Here is a 27291-nt window from a genome sequence, read left to right as displayed (position 1 = left end):
CATCTTTCCTTGGACCTAGATGAGAACATTTAAATATGGTAAAATCTCAATTTAACTGGAATTTATACAGGCAAAAGTCTCCATTTAGCCAGCTTTTTTTTTTTTTTTTTTTTTTCTACACAAGGGAAAAGGAGCAAAATACGTGGAAGAAAAAGCTTACTTTATGAACTTCAAAAACATGTCCAAGGGTCAAGTACAAATTCTTCTCAATCTCCTGTTTTGTTTTCTGGACAATGGGAATTGGGGTCCAGAATGTTTAGCCCGAGGTCCAGCCTAACCCTCAACTATCAAAGAAGAATTAAATTGCATTAAGAGTAAACCATGCTGCTTAGGGCAGGAAACTCGACTCATACTTTTCAGTAATATTTTTGACATCAAGGGTTTATGCGAAAAGGATTTTCTGGTTAACTCTGAGATAACCTGGAATCTCCCATTCCCGGGGCATTTTGACAGATTGGCGTTTTCCTGTAGTTGACATTCCTTGAGACGTTCTTGACGTTGGCAAGGTTTACAGGAAGGGCTCCTGACAGTGTTAAAAACTCCAATTCAAATTTCCTCTCTCTGCATCTTAATGCAACCCTGGAATGCGTTAAAATAAGCATGTAACATTTTTGTGTAATTAAGAAAAACAAGTCAACGCCTCTGCTTTCTAAATCCAGATAAACACATTCAAAAGGTAGAGCAGAGTTAGCAGGCCTACAGAACAGCAGCGGGAAAGGGCAAAATTTTGCTTCTGGTTTGCAACATATTCCTGTCCAGACGGGCAGCGATACGTGTTCTGTGTCAGGTTGGGAGAGCTTGGAAAGTTCGACCTAAACGTAGATGATAGTCATGCGGGGAACAAACCACACTGAAGCAACTGGTTCTGTCTGAAGCTACCTAACGCCAGTCTGAGTGGTGTTGGTACAGGCTGGCAGCAGGTGGGACTGAGGCTCCTCCAACAGGGTTGCTAGTTGACAGCAGCAGACAGTGCGTGAGTCGGAGTATGTGGAAGAGAAACGAAAACCAACGCAAAGCCAAACTCCAAAACTCCAATCGGCTTTAATTACGCAAGAAAAACCAGCAGCTTGAGAGTGCACCCCTACTAAGAGAGTGGGAACCAGAGGGCTGCCATGTGTTTCTGGGTCCAGCTAAGGATCTTGCACCCCATCACCCACCGCACTCTGGCTTTGGGGTTTTCCACCTTCAAAAATAAGGTGTCAGAAATAGCTATTTCCTGCAGATATAGTGTTGCTCAACTTAGAAATTGCAAAAATGGGGCACCTGGGTGGTGCAGTGGGTTAAGCGTCTGCCTTGGGCCCAGGTCATGAGCTGAGGTCCTGGGATCGAGCCCCACATTGGGCTTCCTGCTCAGCAGGGAGCCTGCTTCTCCCTCTTCCTCTGCCTGCTGCTCCCCCTGCTTGTGCTTGCTCTCTTTCTCTCTCTCTCTGGGTCAAGTGAATACATAAGATCTTTAAAAAAAAAAAAGTACCCTTCAGAGATCTGGTGCTAGGATGGGTCCCACATCACCGTCTCTTCCCCCAAATGTTCAGAATATCCTCGCCTGCGCAAGTCCTAATAGCCAGAGTCCAAAGTCTGTGAGCCAGCATCCACCCAGCCGGACCTCCAAACAAGGTAATTTTTAAAAATGTATAAAACACAGAATAATGGAAACGTCATCAGCTTCAGTTCTCAGACCTGGGCTTAAGATCTCCCTCCACAGCTTTCTAGGCGTGTGAAACCCAACAGAGTCCGTGTGCTGCCCTGAGACTCTGCTTCCTCCCTGGTGGTTTCATCGTGATCGCTGCAGAGTTCGTGGTGAGGACAAGGCTAACCCAGAGGCCTCCGGAGAGCAAATAGCTGGAGCTGGGTCTGTCCCTGTCACCCCACTCCCTGCACCCCTCTCCACCCCGGTCCACGCACAGTGCTCCCCCTGACTTCTCATTTGTACTCTTGAGTGTTCTCTTTAAACACTTTTTTGGGGGAAAAGAATGAAAGCATTGGAAACTGAACCAATAGTGAAGACTTAGCATCAAACAAAGCCAACTTTGGTAGCCAGTTCTGGGACAGACTTATGACAGGTATAACTCATTGTCTCCTGCTCTCTATACACAGTGTTCTGTTTAATGAGAACTGAAAGTTGTTAAGGATGATCTCCCAATGCTGGGGGAGCCTCGGTCATCCCTGAGAAGGGACATCGTGTTCTCACAATGCTGGCCAGGACTCCTCGGACCTTGCTTGGATCTGGATTTAGATGGAGGCCTGGGAAGGGGCATTTCAAGGTATCTTGCAGAGCAAAAACTCGTGTCCACTTCTCTCTGTGTTTTCCATTGTCACCTTCCCAAGCATCAGCTTTTTCTTTACAACTCAAATGGCATAAAAACACCTTCTGATTCAGGAGCTTTTATATTACAGGCCCAATCACACAAAGATGTGAACATAAACTTAGAATAGTGCCCCCATTCCAAATTCCAAGGGAAGAGAGGCTGATCGGTCCAGCTAGGGTCCACTGTGCACCTTCGTTGCAATCATCTGGGACCAGGGAGTCAGGAGCCCACGGTATAGACACAGTGTCAAGGCCTACTCCTGCCATCCTGAGATGGGATAAAGGAGGAGTTTTCAAGGGTGGGAGAAGAGGGATGCTATTAGGTATAGACACATAAAGGCCATAAAGTGGCCTTCCACTTTACGCAGTACAGAGAAAAGCAGGTTTCAGAATAATGTTTGTGGGTTTTTTTTCAAGCTTTTATTTATTTGAAAGAGAAAGCAAGCATGAGGAGGGGGAGAGGGAGAGAGAATCTCGAGCAGATTCCAAGCAAACAAAGAGCCCGTCGCGGGGCTCCATCTCAGTCACTAAGATCATGAGCTGAGCCAAAACCAAGAGTCCAACACGACCAACTGAGCCACTCAGGTGCCCCCAGAATAATTTTTAATAGCCAAGGCCACAATCAAAAAAGCTTTCTGCATATTGGTTAAGCCAAACATTCATTTAAGCCAAACTTATTTTGGCCTGCATCCCAACTGTAACAGACGCAGGTGGTTGCCTCCCCAGCAGGTTGTTCCCCTTTGATCTTAGCTGGCAGGATCCCACATTTACTTGGGTGTCCACCCTTCCTTCATAATGGTTATGGAAGGGTGGCCCTATCCCTAGGTTTAGACATAAGTTGGTCTAATGGTTGCATTGCAATCTCATTTATCTTTCTAGTGATTAGCTTAGGCACAGGAATATGACACAGTTGTGACCAATTAAACACGACGGGGCATCCACTGAGAGGCCTTCTGCAAAGACTTTTTCTCACCTATAAAAGAGAAGCCCATAGGACACTCCCCTAGGGAGGGCTACTCTTCTAGCCCTTTAGTATCTAGATGTGAGGCCTGGAACTCTGGCAGCCATCCTATGACCACAAGGGGACCTAGCATGAGGATGGAAGAGCAGTAAGCTAGGAAGAACTTGAGTCTTCGATGACCCATTTAGGTCACTGGGTTAGTCCACCTGAAACTATTCTATCTCTGGGATTCTTGTTTGTTTATTGATAGATTTCAAAATTTGTAGCATAATTGGCATATGACATTATATGCAGGTGCTCAACATGATGATTCAATATTTACAAGCGTTGCAAAACTATCACCACAATAAATCTCGTTAACACCTGCCACCAAGCATAAACTTTATTTTCTTGTAATGAGAACTTTTAAAAACTACTCCCTTAGCAACTTTCAAATATGAAATCCAGCATTCTTAACTACAGTCACCATGTCCTATGTGATATAGCCCAGATTTTGTTACTTAATAAAATAAATATTCCTATCGTTTAAGCCAGTTGAGTTGCTATACTCTTCTGTGCATCCCCAAACATCCTGACACACCTCTTAATTAACAACTCACAGAGCTACAAAGACGACATACTTTAGTAAAAGCTGACTTCATGGCATGCAGAATCATCCTGCAGATGCTTAGGGGAAATATCCTTTAGGCAACCTTGGTATGCTAAGCCAAGAAATCATACATCATCTCTAATGCTCCCGGAGCCTTATCAAGACACGATATTTTGCAAACAGACCAGCATTATTTTTGTGTATTTATAAAAAGCAACTCAAAGGATGGTTTGTTTAGAGTAGGTTTTCTGTGCTTCAAAGTCCTTGCTCCTTTAGACAGGGAGTTGGACACGTTTAAAGTGGTTTCATTGTGTGTTCTGCTTGCTGGAGTTTGATAGGGCCATGTTCTCATGACAGGTCTGTCCCTGCAGTGGGTGTCTGCAATGCTTTGATGTGGGCTGCGTTCGGACAGCCTAATACTTGGGGGAAAACGTGCTGAAATTGAGCAAGATTGCTTTCTGCCCAGCTGTTCTCCAAAGGCTCAGACATTTTTAGCACTGAGCGAAGAAGCTTGTATTTGTTTTGACAGTCTTGGCAGGAGGAACAATGGTTGATTATCCCTGCACTTTACTAACAAATAAGACTGCCTCCAGCAGAGATAAAATATGGGTCTTGACTTGATTGCATTTCATGTCCAAGAGAATTATCTTCTATTCACTGTGGTGCCCTTTCATTATGCAGGGTATCTCTCTCTTTCTTCTCGCCTCCCAGAGTCACTCGTGGCTCTGGCTCTGAGAGGCAGATTCCCCAGATCACCATGGGCATGGTGATTCGATTATCATCTTAAACCATGCGTTTCTCCTTCTCCAGTTGGATTTCTTGGAAGCTAAATTATTTGTTTGTTTTTGGGTATCCAGATGTGTAGGGTTGGTCTCTTCTCTAATTTTCTATCTGCTTGCTTTCGGTATCTGTCTGTGCCGCTGATACCAGTTGAGCAAATAGGAGTCTTGGATTTTCCATCAGGGCTGCACTGAAAAGGGCTATCCCACATGCCTTTCCTCACCCGTGCAGAGAAGCGTCTTGCACAGAACAATTGTTCTCTTTATTTTTTTTAATTTTTTAAGATTTTATTTATTTATTCATGAGAGACACAGAGAGAAAGGCAGAGGCACAGGCAGAGGGAGAAGCAGGCTCCATGCAGGGAGCCTGACGTGTGGGACTCAATCCCGGGTCTCCAGGATCACGCCCCGGGCCAAAGGCGGCACTAACTCACTGAGCCACCCGGGCTGCCCCCAATTATTCTCTTTAAAACAAAGGAAGCTTTCAGTATCTGCATAAAACTGTTGCTCTTTTTTTGCTCTATCTTTTGCTACTTTCTGGATGCTGCAAGGACTTGAGTAGGATACTGTAACTGCACCTCTTCCCTTCTGGGGAGGTAGGTTTGGGAAGGTATTTATGAAGCCAAACTTTGCCAGGTGAAAAGGCAGGGGAAGACATTCCAGGTAGAGAGAAGGGCCAGCCTGTGCGCTCCGCCATCTGACCCTTGCCCTCTGTTCACGGTGACCTGGGAGCCTGGCCACTATTACTGCCTCACCGAGCGGCCCTGCCCTCTGGTTTTCTGTTTTGTGGCCAGCGGAGGTCCTGTCAGGGCACTGCCAGGTTAGAACAGGATGGACTATTTCTTCTCCCCCTTCCCTGCTCTCTCCAAGCCTGCCCCGGCTCTGACAGCAGCTGCACGTTCCCTGGGCCACAGCTCCTGTCGGGTGGCCCCTCTTGGAAGCTCCAAATCTTGCCTGGATCTATCATCACTACTCCTTCCTCCTGCTTCCAGAGACACTTGCAGGAACTGGTGACAGCTCCCCGTTTTTGTTGGTCACTGGGCAATTGTTTCCCTTAACCTAACCTTCACCTCTGTCCATGGCCCTGGAGTAAACTTCCTGCGAGGGAACCCTCTTTTTCCTCTTGTGACCTTCGGTGTTGATACATCAAGGAGGGAAAAAAAGTAGGGCTTTTTAAGGGACAGGGGCACAGTTTAGTGTGGTCTGACTGGGAGCTGAGATGAGGGATGCCCGGAGATGAGCTTGCGTTATCAGGAAGGGGCCTTATCTTGAGGGTCTGCTCAGTCCAGTCCGTGGGGTTCACCCTGTGGGCTATGGGAGTCAGGCGTGGTTGGTAGAGTTAGAGTGACATGACCAGGCCTGCCCTTTGCCAGGGTGGCTCTGGTGCACCAGGTCGGAGGAGGGATTGGGAAGGAGGGATTGAATGCAGGAAGACTAGGCTAGAAGCAATTGCTATATTCCACCTCCAATGGCGGCCTGGTGTACAGAAAACCAAACCCAAACTCCTAGTTGTGGTCTACAAGGCCCTAGTTGATTTGGCCTCTGCCTATCAGTCTGGCCTCAGTTATGCTTACCCCCTTGCTCACCACATCTTTTTTTTTTTTTTCTTTCCTAAAGATTGTATTAATTTATTCACAAGAAACACTGAGAGAGAGGCAGAGACACAGGCAGAGGAAGGAGGCTCCCTGCGGGGAGCCTGATTTAGGACTCGATCCCAGGACCCCAGAATCATGACCTGAGTCAAAGGCAGACGGTCAACCGCTGAGCCACCCAGGTGCCCCTGCTCACGTCTTTGTCAAACTGTCCTTTTCTCCGCTGGTCAGCACACGTGTCAAGTTCTTTCTAGCCTCAGGGCTTTGCGGTTACTGTTCCCCCACTGGGACACAAAGCCCTTCTCATCGTTCAGGCCTCAGTTCAATGATTGCATCCTCTGAGAGGACTTTAATAGGGTGCCTTCTCTAAAGGGACTTCCTCTGGAAGCCACATATGACTGGAGGTTTTCTCCCCGAAGGACTTACTACCGTCTGGAATATTTTCTTTACTTAGTTGTTGACTCATGCATTATCTGTCTCCCTCCTGTAAAACGTAGAGTACATCGGAGTGACCTGGTCTTACTCATCAGTATATCTAGCACCTAGAAGATTCCCTGCGATGGAATATATGCTCAATCACTATTTTCGGAATGAATGAATTAATGAACCTATCTTTCCACTGGGCTCCCCAACATCTATCCCCCCCGATACACACGTTCCACTTTTTGTCACCTCCACTCCATTCCTACCTTTCCTTCACTAACCAAATAAGGATCTTTTCAGCAAAGACTATCACAGCTAATCGCAAAGGATGGCTCATTGTGGCCTTCAAAGGGAGGCAGGGGGCTTGTATGTGCAGCCATTCGGCAGTGAAATCAAATCCAACCAAAAATCCAAACCAAAATATTCACAAAATAAAAGCAGTTAGAGACTGTTAGTGTTCTACTGCTGTCTAATGAACCCTCAGCAGCTCAGACCAGCACTCACTGTCTCCCAGTTCTGTAGCTCAGGAGTCCACACAGGCTCTTCTGGGCTCTGATCAGTGGACGTGAGATGAAAATCAGGTTGTCAGCTAGCTGGGCTCTTGTCTGAAGGCTCCAGGGAAGGTTTTACTTTCAGACTCATTCAGGGTGTTGGGAGAATCCAATCCTTGAGGTTGTGACACTGAGATCCCTGTTAGCTGGCTGTCAGAATCGGATGTCTCTCTCAGCTCCTGAAGGCCACTCATGCTCATCCTTATGTAGACCCTCCATCTTTGAGAAGCAGCAGATTTACTCTTCAAATCTCCCTGACCTTACCTTCTCCTATCTTTTTTATTTGCTTTCTCCCATCCTTTTCCACTTTGAAGGACTCATGATTACATGGGGCCCATCCAGTTAATCCAGGATAATCTTCCTATTTTAAAGTCAACCGGTTAGGGACACCTGAATGGCTCAACAGTTGAGCGTCTGCCTTTGGCTCAGGGCATGATCCCAGAGTCCCAGGATCAAGTCCCACATGGGCTCTGTGTATAGAGCCCGCTTCTCCTGTCTGTGCCTCTCTCTGTGTCTCTCATGAGTAAGTAAATAAAATATTAAAAAATAATAAAGTCAACCTATTAGCAACATTAAGTACAACTACAATGTCACTTTGTCTGTATAACTTAACTGTAATGCCAGGAGCAAAGGTGGCAGGCACCAAAATTCTGTCTACCACAGATACAAATAAGAAAATGGACAAAACTAGCTTCTGGAAAGGACTGAAGGACCTCAAAGAAAGGCCCAGTCTCTGGAAGGATAAAAAGGGAATTGCTCTTTTGATTTTGTAGAAAGTTCTACCTTCGTCTCTCTTTTTAGAATGTTGTTACCTTCTCAATGGAATTTAAAATTTTATGTTCTGTTAGAGGTAACCAGGGTCTTAATAATTTTTTCTGTTTTTAAAGATTTATTTATTTGTTTTAGAGAGAGAGAGAAAAGGAATGCATGAGCAGGGGGAGGAGTAAAGGGGGAGAGAGAATCCTTAAGTAGACTCCCTGCTGAGCACGGAGCCCAACTTGGGGCTTGATCTCACAACCCTGGGATCATGACCTAAGCCAAAACCAAGAGTTGGACACTTAACCAGCTGAACCACTGAGGTGCCCTTTAATAATTTTTAAAAGACTGATGAGTATAAATTGAACATCTTCACTGGAATGCTTTTAAGATTTTATTTATTGAAAGAGAGAGAGCGTGCACACATGAGCTAGGGGAGAGGGGGAGAATTCTCAAGCAGACTCTCCACTGACCAAAGAAGCCCTGCTCAGATCCCAGGCCCCTGAGATCATGACTTGAACCGAAATCAAGAGTCAGCCATTGGGGAGCCACCCAGGCACCCCAATTTTATTTTTTTAAAGTAACCCAACATGGGGCTCAAACTTGCAACCCCAAGATCAAGAATCACGTGCTTTCAACTACTGAGCCAGCCAGGTGTCCCTGGAATGCTTTTCATGATAGCCTGGAACTCTTGTTAATCCAGGGCTAATGGGTCCATTCTAGATGCTGATTTCCTTTCAGCTCCTGCTATGCATGGTCAGCAGACAGTTTACCCAGAATCACAGGAGTGCCCAGTGAGTCAGAGTTGCTGTATTTCTGACTCACAGTCCAGGGGATCCTTAAGCCCTTGAGAGTAGAACCACACAGCTCTCTTCTTCCCCTGTATCATCATGGCAAAACCCAGCCATCCATCCCAAGTAGCAAGAGAAAGTCACAAATCATTTCCTGAGAGAAATGCCAGGAGCGCTAACCGTATCTAGGTCATGAGGAAGCCATCTTGGCGTCTATGTTAAGTGGGAGGACTGTCTCCAACCCTGGGGATGGAGCTTGAAGTGAGGGAGGAGAGGAAGGAGAGGGAGCCAGCATGGCTGAGTAAGTGCTTGCTAGGTGCAGGGAAGCAGGTTCTCTCCAGACAGAGACAGGCAGGTGGATAGGCACACAGCACAAATGTCACTCATTTCTCTATTTGTCCTGAGGCCTGACAGGAGAGAGCTTTCCTCCACCGCCTCTGATTTCCTGCAGCATCCTAGGAAGCAGAGCCAAGCCCAGTGATAGCTTCAGCCTTAGGAATGTCACAGCACAGGTGCCTCTGGATTTATTGCACTCCCGCCTCCAAGACAAATGCTGGGTTTTACTGCATCTCGCTTATCGTGCTTCCTCCCTGCTTGCCTTGCTCACTCATCTCTTATCCCAGGCTTGTGGGAAAGCGTGTTGGCATAGATTTGGGTGCAGATAACAGCTGCCTGGAGGTGCCTGGGGAGGTGTGAATTCAGGGCTGTCACTTCATTTCCCATTTAGGCAGCTGGCCAGCGCCTGGGCGATTTTTCTGGATTTGCCAAACCCACGTCTGAAGGTGAGGGAGGGAGTGGTAGGAACCGGGAGGCGGCTGGGTGTGGAGTAAGAAAGGGCTTTGGAGGCAGCGAGGCCCAGACTTTGACCCCGCCCCGCCACTTCCTGTGTGACCATGGGTAAGTCATTCGACCTCCCTGGGCCTTGCTTTGGTTACCATTTAAAAAAAAAAAAAATGGGGCTTTGAGCTACTCCTTGTAGATCTGTTTTGTGGATTAAATGAAATAATAGTAAAGTGCCTGTTAAAATGTTCATCAAACTGTAGGCCTTCTTTCCTGTTAGGGCCTTTCCTCCGATATTAAAAACCTGCTCGGCGAGTTCGTTCAGTGCTCAGTGCCTCAGTTTTTCCATCTGTAAAGCCGGGACAATGACAGTACTCTGTAGCATTATCGCGAGGCTTAAATGAATGAATGAATACATGCAAAACTCATTAGAACAGTGTGAAGCACATAAAAAGTTTTCAAGAAGCATGCATGATAAATTAGATGCCTACATTGTGTCCCCATCCCATTTAGGGTCATGAGGGAATGGGATGGAGAAGGCTGGAAACCCAGGATCCCAAGGTAGGCCCAGTCTCTCTAAGGATGAGAGAGTACCTACCCTTCTGCTTTTCTGGACTCACAGTCCTTTCCTGTCTGGAAGGGAAGAGCCTTTCCCTGCAGAGGAGGCCCGGCTAATTCCCTCTTCTTTCTACATAAATTCAAGAGTGCAGACAAATTATGTTAATTATCCACCACAGCATAATAAATGATCCCCAAACCTCATGGTTTAAAGCAAACGTTTAGGTTTCTGGGGGTCAGGAATCTGGGAGCAACTGGGTTAAGTGCTGTGGCCAATGGTGTCTCATAAAGTTGTGACCAAGGTTGTGGTCAGAGTTGTATGAATTTGAAGGCCTGACTGGGACTAATGGGCTTGTTCCCAAGATAGTCCCTCCTTTGCCTGTTGGCAGGAGGCCTTTAGCTCTTCACCACGTGGGGCTCTCTAAGGGTTGCCGTGTGCTTAAAACATGGTGCCGGGAGGTGGAAGAGAGAGGTGGGAGCAGCAGTATCTTTGTCTCTCCTGACCCAGCCTCAGAACGAACACTTCTTATTTCTGCAACATCCCGCTTGGTTAGATGCTAGTCACTAAGTCAAGGGGAAGGGAATCAGTCTACATCTCTTGATAGTATCATCAAAGAATCTAAGGATGTGATTTAGAACCAGTGTACAGTCATGCTGATGACGATAGGTGTATGGCAGACTCGGGGGGAGGTTGATTCCCAAATGAGCCAGTGTCTTTGTTGTTTGCCCCTTTAACTACCCAGTTTACCTTTCCTTGGAAAAAGATTTGATATGTTCCATTTCCAGCAGAGTTTAAAATATGCCCAGAAATGGAACAGAAAACGTTTAGGTTTCATACCACAAACTCTTAGCAAGTGCCTCCTATATATACTGGACGATGGGAAATAAAGAAGTGGTAAACACAAATCTCTGCTTTCAAGAAACTCACTGCAATGGAGAGATGAAGAGGTAGAGAGGAAGTTGGGAGAGCACCGGATACCACACCTGAAACCAACCTTACACTGCGTGCTAGCTGCTGGAATCTGAATAAACACTGGGAAAACAAAAGAATAAAATAGGATAAGGTAGTCTTTCCTCCTTGTTTTCCATTTCTATGCCCTCTTCTTTCCTGGTCCTTCTTACACACAGAAGTTCCTCATTTGGTTATAGTATCTGCTTGTCACATATTCCTTCCCATGTGCCCTCAACACCTGTCACTTGGCTGCTCCGTAAATCCTTGTCAGTGAGTGACTATGATATGGGGAGTGCAGCAAACTGTGGCAGCAAGGAGGACAGGTACTGGCCCCACCTTGAAGGAAAGCCCCCTGGAGGAGGCGATCCTGTGTTGAGATTTGACATATGAATAGGAATGATCAAGGCAGAACGTGTGTGTAGTATTCCTATCTGCAGGAACAACACCCCACCCGAAAGAGTCTAGTACATTCCAGGGGCTGCCAACACTTCTGTGTGCTGGAGGCCAGAAAGAGGCAGGGGCTGGAGAGGGATGGAGAGAGAATTGCACAGGGAGTAATGACAGATGAGAATAAAGATACAGCAGAACTAGGTTACTGAGAACTCACCTTGGGAGAAAATCTGAGGAGCATGGACTTTATCTTAAGAGCACCGAGGGAACAATGGAAGGTAGGAAAGCAGGGGAATGACAAGCCCAGGTACCGAAGACTTTGTTTTTCTAGCAAGGATGTGAAGGGCCAGGGTTTGAGAGTGGGGCTACAGGTGCCCCAGGAGCCAGAGTCCAGAAAGTTACATTGCAGAAATTCTTTCTGAACCACCTTTCTGCAGAGTGCATAGCCCCCCCAAACCCCAAATACTCTGGGAGCAGGGGCAAGAGCATGGAGCACTGCTGTCTCAGGCCCACAAGGCGAGGCCTTGCTGGGCCCCCATCCAGTGGCCCTCAGAGCTTGTAGAAAGCAAACCCTATTGCTCCTGGTTCTCTGGCTCCTTTTCAGAAGCAGAGTTAGCTGGAGTGGGCGCTCTAAACCCAATTACTAGAGCATAGAGATCATGAGTTGGAAAGCACATTTTCCCTGCAACATGAGAAAATGTGCTGCTTCCTAGGACCTCCCCACTGGAATCATCTGTGCAACGTGCAGAATAACAGAAAAGCACTTTTCTCTTGGAGACATATGGAAAACAGTTTGTTTGCTTGGAAGGAAATCATAACTTGTTGTGTTTTTTTTTCCCCTCAGAGGAAAATTAAAACTCTCACACATTAAGACTTTTCAATCCTTTGTTTGTCTTGTGCTTTTGAACCAAAATATAGGAAGGGGGAATGTGGTGCTTGTAGGTGAACAGGAAATCTAAATTGGAAATCTAAATTACGGTGGCCAAACTATCGGAATTCCAAACCCGAATCACCCATTCATTGTCTCCAGGGCGAGGGTGGGGTCATTAGGCCATGAAACCACATGACATGTCTTTCAGAGAAGGGAGTATGGCCTTGGTTGCTGAGTGTACGTACTTGTGAGGGCAGAATGATAAATAATGGCAGAGTGTGAAATCTCCAAACATCATTTCCAAAGTAGTCTTGAAATAATCCCTCCTTTGGGGACCTGATATTCCCAGTCAAGATGGAAACAAAAGAAAATGGCCTAGCTTTCATTTGGTTCACTGGTCCAGAAAATGGGACCTGGGAAGATAAAGCAGAGCTGGGTGTTTGAGGTGAATTAAAGGAGCCAGTAGACATTTATGGGGGGGTTTCTTTGCTCAAGGGTCTCTGCAACCTGGTCTTCCCCTCCCAGGAGACCCACCGGAGCTGCCTTCTTCTTTCGTCAGTGTCTCTCTTTGAACAACCTCAGACGCTCTTTTCTTGGTAATAAGAGAACCCATATGCAGGGCTTCAAGGATACATTCTGGATGATGATTTATGCCGGGTTGTTCACAGCCTCCTCTCCCCATCCATAATTCTTCCAGAGAGCATTTAGCTGATTTGGAAAAAGTATATCAGATCTTCCAGAGAACAGTGCGCATCCTAACTGTGGATGAATGTGATTTTGATGGTTCTCTGATGGCTCAAAGCTTTACAAACTGAGTAACACAAATGTACAAAAAATTGCTTGGCATCTTCTGAGGAAAACATTGATTACCCGTGGGGGCGGAGGGACTGGGAGTGGGTGGAAGAGGTAGAGATTGATTCTTTGGATAGGCTATTTGAATAGCCTTGTGGGTATTTCCAGAAGCAGGACTTAAGTGAGCCAGATTGATGGTGCCCTCCTCCTTAAAAACATCTTACTAAGCACCTAATATGTTTCAAGAGCTTTACTCAAGGCTTCTAAAGATTTACAAACAACATGGCCGGTGAACCTCAAGCAAAGGAAACACCTGAGGTGAACTCCACATTCAGTCTACCTTCCTGCCAGGGCACACTTTGCAAATGGCAGCACAAGAAAGTAGATCCCGAAAGGCAGCAGAAGACTCACTATGTGAAGTCAAAAGAGTTCAGGATGCTGAGGTGGCCAGAATTCATGAAGTAAGATATCAAAGAAGAAAGAACTGAACAGAGAAGTTGCCTCAGAAATCTTCATGCAGGTCTCTTTTAGTTTTGGCCCAACACAAAGCCCTGCTCCACACACACGTGTGTGTGCCTGAAGGGCTAGGCAGAGAATGGGTAAGAGACCATGAGCTGGATGGAGGCTCTTGAGGTTACAGTGATGGAAGACAGAGATTCCAACACACAGCGTGGCTATACTGTTGAACACTCTGGGCATTCAGTTGAGACCCCAGAAAGGCCAATCCAAAGAACAAGACTACTCCAGCCCTAGCACATGGACAATTATTTTTTTAATAGTTTTTATTTATTCATGAGAGATACAGAGAGAGAGGCAGAGACACAGGCAGAGGGAGAAGCAGGCTCCATACATGGAGCTGGATGTGGGACTCGATCCCTGGATCGGGATCACACCCTGAGCCAAAGGCAGATGCTCAACCTCTGAGCCACCCAGGAATCCCCATGGACAATTCTTGACCCGCCATAACAAAGCTTTACAAATCCTCCATGGGGGTGCCTGGCTGGCTCAGTCTGTTAGCTGTCTGACTTCAGCTTGGGTTGCGATCTCACTCAGGGTCCTGGGATCAAGCCCCAGAACCAGACTGCCTACTCAGCAGGGAGTCTGCTTGTGCCTCTGCCTCTTCCCCTCCTCATGTGCACATGGTTTCTCTCTCTCTCAAATAAATAATAAAAATTTTTTGAAAATAAAAAAGCCTTAATAGGCTCATCCTGGACAACATATAAATTAAATGCTTGCCAAAGTAATACTCAACATTTTTCAAAAAGAAAACAACATAATCCAAACTCAACATAATAGCATTCACAATGTCCAAAACTCCAAAAATATTGTTAGACATACAAAATAGCAAGGACATGTGATCCGCAGTTCAACCTAGAAATTCTACATTCAGCAATAGCCTTAATAAGAACAAAGGTAGAGGGGTGCCTGAGTGGCTCAGTCAGTTAAGCATCTGCATTCAACTCAGGCCATGATCCTGGGGCCCTGGGTTCCAGCCCCACATCAGGCTTCCTGCTCAGTAGGGAGTCCGCTTCTCCCTCTTTCTCTGCCCGCCACTCCCCTTGTTTGCGTTCTCTCTTTCTTAATCTGTCAAATAATAAATAAATAGATAGATAAATAAAATCTTTTTAAAAAAGGTAGAATAAAGATATTTTTTGGATAAGAGAATTTGGATTAATCACCAGTATACATGCATAAGAAATGTTAAAGGAGATTCTCCAGGCAAAAAGAAAATGATTGCATCTGATATCAGATCTATATGAAGAAGAGTATCAGAAATAGAAAATGTCGAGTATAAATAAAATAGACATTCTTCTTGTTTTTTAGTTTCTTTAAAAGACATTTGACTGCTTAAACCAAATATAATAGGAAAGCATTGTGAGGTGTATAATCTATGTGGAAGCAAAATGTATGGCAACAATAGTACGAAAGATTAAGAGGGGTAAATGAAAGTAGATTATGTAAGGTTGTTATATATGAAGAGCTATAAAATGAACTCAGGGTGGGGGCACCTGGCTGGCTCAGATGGTAGAGCACGTGACTCCTGATCTCAGGGTTGTAAGTTCGTGCCCCGCATTGGGTGTAGAGATTACTGAAAAATAACATCTCCAAAAACATCAAATAAAATCAATTCAAGGTAGACTGTGATAACCGAAGTAAATTTATTTTGTCCCTAGGGCAGCCACTAAAAATTAAAGGGGCACAGCTGAAAATCAAATAGAGTAGAATGGAATGCCAGAAAACATTTGTTTAACCCAAAAGAATGAAGAAAAAGAGGGAAATAAGAAAGAGCATACATGGGACAAAGAGAAAATAAATAGCTGAATGGTAGAATTTAATCCAACCAAATCACTAATTATGTTATATCTAAAGCCATTAGACAGTCTAACAAAAAGAACAATACTGCCAGCTTGGATTCAAAAAATTAGACCCAATTATATGATGTTTATAGGAGACACACTTTGACCATGAAGATGCATACAGGTTAAAAGTGAAAGAGTAGAAAATGATAACCATGTAATCATTGGTTGTAAAGACACAGCAGTGGGTGTATTAATATCAAAGTCAAGGATAATTATGAGGAATAAAAAGAGATATTATGTAATGACAAAAGAATCAATTCGCTAAGAAGGCATGTGATTCCTAAATGTGTGTTTACCTATTAATAAGCTTCAAAATATATGAATGCAAAACTGACAGAATTGAAAGGAGAAATAGACAAATTCACAGTAAGAGTTGGAGAGGTTTATCCTCCTCAAGAATGGATAGAATGTATAAACAAAAAAAAATCGGTAAGATCTAGAGGATTATTAACAAATGTACTCTCGGGATCCCTGGGTGGCGCAGTGGTTTGACGCCTGCCTTTGGCCCAGGGCGCGATCCTGGAGACCCGGGATCGAATCCCATATCAGGCTCCCGGTGCATGGAGCCTGCTTCTCCCTCTGCCTGTGTCTCTGCCTCTCTCTCTCTCTGTGACTATCATAAGTAAATAAATAAAAATTTAAAAAAACAAAAAAACAAAAACAAAAACAAAAAACAAATGTACTCTCATTGGCATTGTATTGAACTCAGCTCAACAACTTCAAGACTATGTGTTACTTCCAAATGTACATGGAACATTCACCAAATAGACCATGACCTGGGCCATAAAACACATCTCAATATATTTCATGTGATTGCAATCATAAATCATGCGTATTTGACAATAACAAAATAAAAAATCAAGATCAAGAAAAACCCTGGAAAATCTAAGTATTTTGAAAGTAAACCACACACTTCTAAATAACCATGAATCAAGGAAGCGATCATGAGAAAAATGAGAAAATGTTTTGACCTGATGATAAAACTACAACATATCGAAATTTGTGAGATTCAGCTAATGAAGTAGAGTAAAATGTACAGTCTAAATGCATATATCAGGAAAGAAAAAAGGTTAAAATCAATCATACAAGCTTTTATTTTAAGAAGCTAGAAAGACCAAATTATAGTAAATATAAGGAAATAATAGAATATAAATCAGTGAAGTAAAAAGTAGACAAACAATAGAGAAAGATCAACAAAAACCAGACATTTTCTTTGAAAAGAATAATGGAAAGGGTAGGTCTCTAGCTAGACTCATCAAGACAAAAAGAAAGACAATACTAATTACCAGTATCTGGAATGAAAGAAGGGATACTATAGATGCTACAGTTGTTAAAAGACAAGATGACATCTAACAACCTCATGTTACTAAATTAGAGAGCTTTTACAAAATTGACAAATTCTTTGAAAGACACAAATTACAAAATTCACAAAATAAGTATATGAATAATTCTATGTCTGTTAGAGAAATTTGATTTGTAATTAAAAGCATTGCCACAGGAAACTCCAGGCCTGCGTGACTTCACTGGTAAATTCTATCAAACACTTAAGGAAGAAATGATATCCCTATTACACAAACGTTTTCAATAAATAGTGGAAGAGGAAACACTTTCCAACAAAATTCATGCATCATACATAACTCTAATAAGGAATTATGAACATTAAAGACATTAGAAGGACATTGCAAAGAAAGAATTACAGATTAATGTTCCTTCTGTGTCTATTTGCAACATTTCTTAACAAAATATTAAAGAAATTGAATATTTTGAAAGGATATAATAAATCATTACCAAGTAGAGTTTATCCCAGTTACCTAAGATTTAACATGAGAAAGATTGCAAGATACTGGGTCAATCAATATGCAAAAATCAATGGCATTTATATAAAAGAGCAACAAACACTCAGAAAATAAACCAAAAAATTCAATATCACTTACCAGAGCATCCAAAAGATGAAAAAGATGAAATAAAGTTAATGAAAGGTATCTAAGAACTCTATATTGACAACTACAAAACACTGTTGAGAAATATTAAAGATCTAAATAAATAGATATTTCATGTTCAAGGATGAGAAGATTCAACACTGTCAGGTGTCAGTTCTCCCCAAATTAATCCATAGAAATATTACAATTCATATCCTAGCAAGTCCTTTTTTTTTCTTTTTGGTAGAAATTGACAAGCTAATTCTAAGATTTTATGGAAATGCAAAGGTTCTAGGACAGTCAAGTAATTTTGAAAAAGTACATAGTTGAATGGCTTATATTGCCTGATTTCAAATCTTACTATATAACACTATAGTAATTAAGACAATGTTGTATTGGTGTAAAAATTGATAAATAGGTCAGTAGAACAGATTATAAAATCCAAAAGTAGATCCACACACATACAGTCAATTAAGTTTTATATCAGAGCTAAGTAACTTAACAGGGGAAGGAAAATCATTGTTTTGGGTTTTTTTGGGGGGTTTTTTAAGTGCCAGAATAACTGGGTATCCATATGGGGCTGGGGAATGAATCTTGACCCCACCTTACATCACTCCAAAATTTGTTAACTATAAATCAGAGACCTTGAGTTAACAGCTAAAACTGTAAAGCTTCGTAAAGAAAGAAGAATATCATCCCTAATTTGAGATAGGCAAGGATTTCTTAGAAAAGGCAGAAAACATTAGCCATAAAAGAAAAATTTAATAAATCTGGTCTATAGAAATTAAAACTCTTCCTCATTAGCGAGACCATGAAAGAAAAAGTCAATAGGAAAAAGAAAAAAAAAAGAAAGAAATAGGCAAGCCATACACTGGAGGAAAGTATTTGCTTATACAATCCAACAAAGAATCCAGCATATGTAAAGGTCTTCCACAACTCAATAATAAAAACAGCCGCTTGAATTACTAAAATTTAAAAGTTTGACAATACCAAATGAGGAACAAGTGAGACTCTCACCCATTCCTGGAAGGTGTGTAAGATGGGACAAACACTTCAGAAAACCATTAGTCTGAGAACACTAGGACATCCTGTCCTCCCCCGGCCTCCTCCCCTCCCAACCCAGCCAGTCTTACAGAACCCCCAGAGTGAGCTCTGTAAAAAGGAAATCTGATGGTGTAATTTCCCTACTTAAACATTTCAATAGACTCCGTTTCCCTTTTTTTTTTTTTTGAATTTTTTTTTTTATTTATGATAGTCACAGAGAGAGAGAGGCAGAGACATAGGCAGAGGGAGAAGCAGGCTCCATGCATCAGGAGCCTGATGTGGGATTCGATCCCAGGTCTCCAGGATCGCGCCCTGGGCCAAAGGCAGGCACCAAACCGCTGCGCCACCCAGGGATCCCTCCGTTGCCCTTAAGATAGAGTTCAAGCTCAGGTCTACAGGGCCCTTCATGAGTAGATCTCCGCTTACCTCTCTAGTCCTTTCTTAGGTTTCTTCATTAGTCACCCTTTTATCCCTCAAACCTTGACCCAATAATGCTGCTTCAAACCACCCCCAAACTCAATGCCTTAAACCAGCCTTCATTTATTCTAATGGACCTCGAGGTCAGCTGGGGCCATTCTGCCTCAGGCTATGGCAGCTGGGGTCTGGCGACCTAAACTGGGGTTGGCTGGGGCACCTGGGGGGTTCCGTCGGTTAAGTGTCTGACTCTCGATCTCAGCTCAGGTCTTGATCTCAGGGTCATGCGTTCAAGCCCCACACTGGGCTCCATGCTGGGTGTGGAGCCTGCTTTAAATAAGCAAACACACACCAGCTGGGGTTGGCTGCGGGGTCTACTCTAGATGCAGTCGTGTGGATCGGCCTGGAGGCTCTGTTCCACGTGTCTCTCATCCTCCTTGGACCAGCAGGCAAGCTGGGCACGGTCTCATGGCCGTGGCAGAAGCTTACGGTGGCAAATGAAACACTTAATGCCCGAGAGCTAGATTCTTAAGATGCCTCTTAAGACTGGCGCCCTGACACACCTACTGGGTTCCAGGACCACGTCAAAGGCGGTGCAGAGACATGTGCTCTTCCCTCTGCCTAAGACTGCGGCCAAGCGCTCAGTCTGCCCCAAACCCCCTGCTCCTGGTCTACCCAGTCCTTTTCAGCCTCCCTCCTCTGCTCCTCCTCTGCCTTCGGACATCCCATTCTCTCTTATAGATGCCAACTCCTCACCCACCCTCAACTCCTCCCTGAGCCTCCCGGAGTCAAGGTCAGGCCAGTGCACTTCCCTGCCATGGCTCTGATTCCACCGTGATGAGCTGTTCACTTGCCCAAACGCCGCACCCCTATTGCCTCCGAAGGTTTAGGTGATCTTGTTCTTGATGTGTGAGGTAGGCACCGGGAAGTTTTGTTCCTATGGACAATCTTTAGTGCCTGGAAATAGAGTACGGGGTGTGCCATTGCGTTGGGGCCTCAAAACTTTGGGAGGGCCCAGTGGCACGTGGGATGACATATCCTTTTCTTTGGGGTACACACAGAAACTAAAGCATAGCGGCCCTCTGTTGCTTTTGCCTGCCCACATCTCTTTGGCCTTTAAAAAATAATAGCAGCTCGCTTTAGGAGAATAACGACTGTTTGTGTCCCCGGCCTGGGTCAAGGTGGAGCTAACCATATGCCTTCATCTACCAATATGAATTGGGTGGAGCAAACTGATAGGAAAATACTTTTTTAAAAAAGATTTTATTTACTCATTCGTGAGAGACACAAAGAGAGAGGCAGAGACCCACAGGCAGAGGGGGAATCAGTCTCCCGGGGGGAGCCCGATACAGGACTTGATCCCAGGATCTGGGATCATGACCTTAGCCAACCGCTAAGCCACCCAGGTGCCCATTAGGAAAATAATTTGAACAGATTTATTTTTTGCAGGCAAGTCATTGATATGACTGGCCATCATGCTTAGCTCCTGCTACCAAGACTCCCAGAGCTGCTGAGGTTCCTACTCTCGATGAAATTTTTAGGTTCAGCTTTTCCTAGGATTCTCTGTGCTCTCATAAATCCTTGCAATAAATGCCCACATTTCCTTTTAATTAAAATAACCAGAGTCCATTTCTATTACTTATTATTAAAAAATAATTATAGCTGATACTTAACAACCAGATGCTCAGCAATTTCAGGCCCCACCCTGTGTGTCTTCTCTCTTCTTCTAGTCCATCAGGGAGCGGGGAGGGAGCTTGCCAGCTTTTACTTAGGGTTCATTGACCTTTGAGTGCTCATAAAGCTCATTTTGAGAGGCGAGTCTCTGGATGATTTAAGGCATCTTTTCTTTGCCAAGGAGGGAAAGAAACTTCCCATGGCAGCTGGAAAAATAAGTGGCCACTGCATACCAAGTCCCGCACGTTAAAAATTTACCCCGTAATTACACTTGCAGAACAAGTCTTTTGAGTATTCTTGGAGCTTTAAGGAAAGAGATAGTTACTAGAAATTACCAGGGTCAGCGAGCGAGAAAGTGGCGGAGGAGCCAGAAGGTTGCACATCCAAATAAATCCCCCTGCTGAGGAGCCTTTCGTTGATTCATTTTTATCTGTATCTATATATCATCCATACCTATACCTCTATCTATCATCTATCACCTACCTACCTACCTACCTACCTACCTACCTACCTACCTGTATCATCTATTGTTAGACTTGAATGTACTCTCAGAAGCCCTGGGCATTCTCACATTTTCCATCAGCTAGACAGCATGGAGCTGGACACACTAACACGGTTGTTAACCCCGCTTGCTGAAGAGGAGGCCCGAGGCACAGCTCACTGTGGGTTGCTGCTCACTTTGTGATTAAGCTCCCAGTTGCTGGGTGACACACGAGAACAAAAGCATCCACCCATGAGCTCCTTCTTGCCAGAGACTTACTCCATCCACGTACAAATAAATTATGGGATCCTGTCCTCCTTTGGAATGAGTGACACCTTTAGTTTATTCTTAATTGTCCTTCTATGCAAATTTTTCTTTTCCTTTCTAATTTGTCATGTGAGAAAGTTAAATTAGTCTGAACATGTGGGAACAGACTCCACCAATTTTGAGCTCTTCCCTTTCTTCCCTTAGGCATTTAGTCAGTTCTAATTTTTGGACTAGATTTGTTTGCTAAGTCGGAGAGAAGATAACAAGACTGGGGTGGGGGGAGCGGGGGAGGCAGGATTTTAAAGATAGAAGTACAAAAGAAGCTGCCATCTGAGGTCTCAAATTAGGATGGAGAGCACATTCTCTACAGCTATATCTTACCATAATTGAAAGTTTAAAACAGTGGATTTGATTTGAATCAAGAGGCTTGCAATTAAATTTATTTTTCTAAAAAGCACACTCTTAGTACATAATACAGCCTAATGCCTGCTCTTCCAACCAACTTGGAGACGAGGGTATATTTCATTGTGAATATATTTCATTCTAAAGGGTTTATTTCATTTTAACGGAAGGATTTTTGAGAGGCAACAAGGTACAGTGGGAAATGAATTAGGTTTCCAAAAGACCTAAATCCTTTCTCCTGTCCCTGATACCTCTTTGCTGGGGTCACTTGACATAACTCCTTGACCTCTCTGAGCCACAAGTTGTTCCAAGAAAGAGTAACCTCCATCCCACCCTGTCTGACCTACACGGCCACCAAGCTCAACCAAGGCCAGGTACTTGGTAAACGTGAGCTACTCATAGTATTCGCGGATGAGCTCAGTGGGAACAGGGCCCGGCATTCTTAGCAGCCACCACCCAGCTTGATTTGGACGGGTTCAGGGACCCGGACTAGTGCGGAATGTGGCAAGGGCCCCAGCCTTAGGTTCACCTGGAATGGGTCTCCTGCCTCCACCATTCTCATATATGTCACCATGTAAATAGTGGGAGGCCAAGTTGGCAGAGCTTTCAGAGGGTGGTTTAGCATTCGGCACTCTTAATTAAAATTAATACCCTGCCCTTATACTTCTAGGGACCTATCTTGCTGAGATATCTACGCAAGTGCATAAGAAATAAGCACAGTTGATATGGAGTTTTATGGATTCCCAGGTCCTATAGATGTATTAATTCATTCCATCCTCATAAAACCCTCTGTTTATCCTCATTTCACAGATAAAGAAACTGAGACACAAAAAAGTGGAGTCACCTACCCTGTGCCCCAGAGCTGATAGATGGCTATCTGAGTCTCTCTGGGCCCCTGTCAGAGACTACCATAGACAAGGTGGCTTATTAACAACAAAATTTTATTTCTCACAGCTCTAGAAGCTGGAAGTCCAATACCAAGGTGTCCACGTGGCCAAGTACTGGTGCCTATCTTCTCACTGGAAGGGGCAAGGGAGCTTTTTGGGGTATCTCTTAGGCCACTGATCCTACCCATGAGAACTTCATCCTCACAACCTAATCACCTGCCAAAGGCCCCACCTCCAAATACCATCCCACTGGAGGTTTCGACATTTGAATTTGGGGGCCACGGACATTCAGTCTACAGCAGTGGCCCAGCTGAGACCTGAAGCAGCACAGTCTGGCTTCAGAGCCTGCGTGTTCAGCCACTTTGCAGGTGCAGATCCAAGCTTTTTAGCGCCTGAAGCTCATGCAATTTTTGAGAGCTTCTTTAAAAAATTACGAGTCAGGTACGGTAGTATTTATTTACAATGAGAAGGGAAATTACAAAAATATCAAATTATTAAAAGCCGACAAATACCATAAGCATCACAACATTCAGAAAAGCGACACAATATTTTTATTAATCTACTGTCTGCTGCACCCTTATTATGCTTTTTTCCCCCTACATTTCTTTTGGCTACATACTCTTTGATCACTTTTTATACATGTGATGACAATTTTGAAAGATTTTCAGAAGAGGAAGACAATTCAGTCTCTCCTATAGCACAATCGAAATTTGTTTTTTATTATTGATAGCGGTGATGCATAAAACATGCCACTTTGCACAGACATACTCACTGTGTGCTCGCTATACCTTTGTGCTCTACAAAGACAGAAATTTTGATGGATTCTATTCTTCTTGATGCCATCAAAAAGAAAAAAAGAGAGAAAAGCATATGGTACGTTAATAGCTGTATATACATGCTGCATTATCAAGTATGTTTCTGACAGATTTTGGTGAAAAATAAAGCCCTTTTCATGCCTGTGATGACCAGAAGAACGTTCTGCAGAGTAGCCTCTGGCTCTCTCTACATTTTGGACCATTTCTCCTCTACTCCCCACAGTTCCGGCCTGTTGTCCTCAGCCGTGGTTTTACTGACTTATGGCCTATGGCTGCTGTGAACCTTTGTATCTTGGCCTTGTTAGTTGGCACAGAGGCTGGTAGTGGGAGCACGTCTGGAAGCTGTTCTTATGCTGTGTAGCTAGAAACTACGTACATACACCTCACTAAACCAAACCTGGAAGGGGCCTGGGTGACTAGGGACCAGAAGCGTTAGCTTCTTCAGCTTTCTGGATTTGCCCCATGTCCCTCTATAAGAAGGATGCCTCTCACAGCTGGTTTTTAATGGTAAAAAACCGGGTGAACATAAATGGCCATCAGTACAGGACTGGTTAGAATAGGAGGCGTGTCCGCACAGGGCTTAGGGGAAAATGAACAAAATGTCTAGGTGTGGTAAGGAGAGGCAATCTTCCCCTCGGGGTAAAGTAGAGGATAACAGGTGGCAGGATAATGTAGATAGTGTGACCCTCTTCACATATTTAAGAAAATTAGCCTGTTGGTAAGTGCACAGCCTCATTTTGGAAGCAGCGATAAGACATTGTGGGGAGTCTGGCCTGAGGATGGGCGGGTGGGTTTAAGGAGAGGAATCTTGAATTTTCACTTCCTCCTTCCCTGTACCATTTGGGTTTCATGGCTTGGAGTATATGCTATCCCCAACCAGAAGAGATGAAGGGAAAAGGGAAATGTGTTGATTCATACAACCATTTTGCAAGAACGTCGGGTGTGGCTGGAGCCAAGTGCTCAAACGGTGTTATCAGGAATCCGACTTTTTACATCCTCTGGCTCATCTGTCTCCCTCTTTGGCTTTATCCGCAGGCAGGCCCTCCCTGTGGAACAGCGAACGGCCTTCAGCCCCTCTCGACTTAACCTTCCATCAGCTCCGCGAGCCCAGTGAGAAGAGGGAGGATTCCTCTTCCCTAAGGTTTCCTGTTCAAGTCCTGGGTTTGCCTCAGTTCTGCGCACACGTCTGTCTCTAACCATTCACTGAGGCCAGAAACATGAATCAGGCCGGACCCGACGGCGGGATCCATTTCAGCCAAACCACATGGGTGAGCATCGTGGGAGGAGGGAGGTGGGCTTCCACCCAGGAAAATAGGTGCTGTTACCTGAAGGTGAAGAATGACCCTGGCAGGCGAGGACCGCCATCTACCCCACGTGCATCCCATTTGCACTTTTATTGAGGGAGAGAATTAAAAAAAAAAGGGAAAACAGTGTCAATCATGAGGGGAACATCTCAGAGCAAGTGAAATATCTCACTCTTTTGCTGGTAAAGCAAAATAGATAAATAAACGATGGATGGCAACAATTGAATCCAGAATAGAGAAAATTCTTTTTGGCTATTGTTCCAAAAGAACCTAAAGTTGCATTTGTTTGCTGGAGGAATTAAGCTGATTGAATAATTAATGGTTAATGTTGGGTTGAATTAAATAAATGATAGCATCACCCATATAATGGGGAATAGTCAGCCATTAAAATGATGTAGTGGGTGAATACAGATATGGAAAAGTTCCCCACAGTCACTTTTAGGGCAAAAAATGCATGTTGCAAATAATATTAACAATATGATCTCACACTTTTATTTTTTTTAGATTTTGCACTTATAGAGACAGAGAGAGGCAGAGACACAGGCAGAGGGAGAAGCAGGCATCATACAGAGAGCCTGATGTGGGACTCGATCCAGGGTCTCCAGGATCACACCCGGGGCTGCAGGCAGCGCCAAACCGCTGCACCACCAGGGCTGCCTGATCTCACACTTTTAAAAAACATGTATTTATGTATGTGGAGTGGAAAGACTCAAAACTAATGTACCAATGTTTCATCTGTAGCTTCTGGGTTAATACGCTATGAATGGCTTTTATTTTAGTCTCCTTTCCGTATGTGTATTTTCCAAGCTTTTCCTGATGAATATTTATTAACTTTTTAAACACTATTTTAATTTTTATCAAAGTCATTTCTTACTTATAAAAGTCAGTCTCACGAGGCTTATAATAAACAGTCGCTGCCTCCTCTTCACGCCGTCCTCACTTCAGGTGCAACCACTTTTAACCCTTTTAAATGCTTCTCCTTGTATTTACTTCCATTTTTCTTCCATTTTTCTAAATAACTTCTTTATATTGCAGTTCTTGATTTTCCAGATTTCCATATCATATGTTGACTTCCCAACAAGGAAGATAGAGATTCATCCTTGACAGGGTACTCTCAAATACAACCCTCCTGCTCGCATGTGCCTTACGTGACTTAAATCACCTCTTTTATCAAATTCCTATTGTTTTCATGATTAGGATCAATATAAATATTGCTCAGCATCAAGGCAAGTTGTGTATTTACATCTCCTTTCCTAAATACCTTTTTTTTTTTGAAGATTTTTATTTTTATTTTTTTAAAGATTTATTTGAGAGAGAGTATGCGAGCAAGTGAGGGGAGGGAGACAAGGAGAAGCCCTGCTGAGTGGGGAGCCGGATGTGGGGCTCCACCCTAGGACCCTGAGATCATGACAAAATCAAGAGTCCAATGCCTAACCAACTGAGCCACCCAGGCACCCTGCAGATTATTATTTTTAAGTAAACTCAACACCCAACATGGGGCTCGAACCCACAACCTCAAGATCAAGAGTTGCATGCTCCACCGACTGAGCCAATTAGGCTCCCATTGAACTAACCTTTTGAAGACTTTAATTTGACCCACCACTAAGTGAAAAGCTGTTAGGTGGGAAAAAATAGTTGCATTGATTTTAAATGGGGAAAACATTGCTATATCCCAACCCAACTCAAGACACCCACACGATTTTCACAGAGAGAAAAATATATCACTGGATAATAAAAACGAGTTTAAATAAATAATACACAGTAAGTTGAAAGTAAACAGACCCTTAATATATAAAATGTGATGTAACAAAGGCTTATTTTATTGGCTGAATAAGGAAGAGTAGACTCGAGCGCTTGATGGTCGGAGGAGAGCACCGTTCTCTAGAAGGCAAGGACCATCTTCTTCACCAACCTTTTCGAGCTTATGGTTCTCTTTCACTAGGGCCGCACTTAAAGTTGGAGTATGGTAGATGCTTTTGGAGTGAAATAAAGGCTAAATATGAGAGCGCTTCAGATCACGTAGAAACAGCACGCACAACCCAACAAACAGAAGTGCCGTGGAAGGTCTTTCTGGTTTGGTGTTCCTTATATAACAGAACATTTGGGGCTTATCCAAACGTGGCAAGTATGTCACATTTGTCCAGTACGCTGGTCTCTGACTGGAAACTTGAATCAGTTGGCAAGTGTGTCATTGCCTAAGATTACACTGTTGAACTATCACTTCTTATAGCATTTATTTTTGGTCTGCTTCTGGGAGAAAATATGTTATCCCAACAGCAAAAATAAAATGAAGTGCAGGAAACACTTGCTGTCTGAAGAGTGGTATAGTTTTCCAAGAGGCATTATGAAGAGAAAAATGTATTAGTGTTATATGAAGTAATTGGACAGTGTTTTATTTTTCTTGTACTTGGTTGCTTTTTAAAAAAATTAGTGTTCTTCACATTTCTGGTGAAATCTTCTATAAAACTATAGAATGTCCCAAGAGATTCTTAACTATAGGAAACAAACTGAGGGTTATTGGAGGGGAGGGGGCTGGGGGGCTGGGGTGAGGGGGTGATGGGCATTAAGGAAGGCATGTGATTGATGAGCACTGGGTGCTCTACACAACTGATGAATTGCTGACCTCTGCCCCTG

The 27291-nt window shown here is 43.8% G+C and overlaps 1 long non-coding RNA gene across 1 annotated transcript; it reads left to right on the top strand.

Annotated features, from left to right (window-relative positions):
- Positions 1-1628: 1628 nt before the first annotated feature.
- Positions 1629-27175, top strand: LOC144292787 (uncharacterized). The gene is made up of 3 exons (XR_013360163.1): positions 1629-2261; positions 24389-24621; positions 25162-27175. It is a non-coding gene; the product is annotated as an uncharacterized LOC144292787 (long non-coding RNA).
- Positions 27176-27291: the final 116 nt, after the last annotated feature.

Source organism: Canis aureus, chromosome 21 (assembly GCF_053574225.1).
Source record: "Canis aureus isolate CA01 chromosome 21, VMU_Caureus_v.1.0, whole genome shotgun sequence".
Classification (NCBI taxonomy): domain Eukaryota; kingdom Metazoa; phylum Chordata; class Mammalia; order Carnivora; family Canidae; genus Canis; species Canis aureus.
The sequence above is the reverse complement of the archived record's forward strand: the minus strand, read 5'-3'. Positions and strand labels throughout refer to the sequence as shown.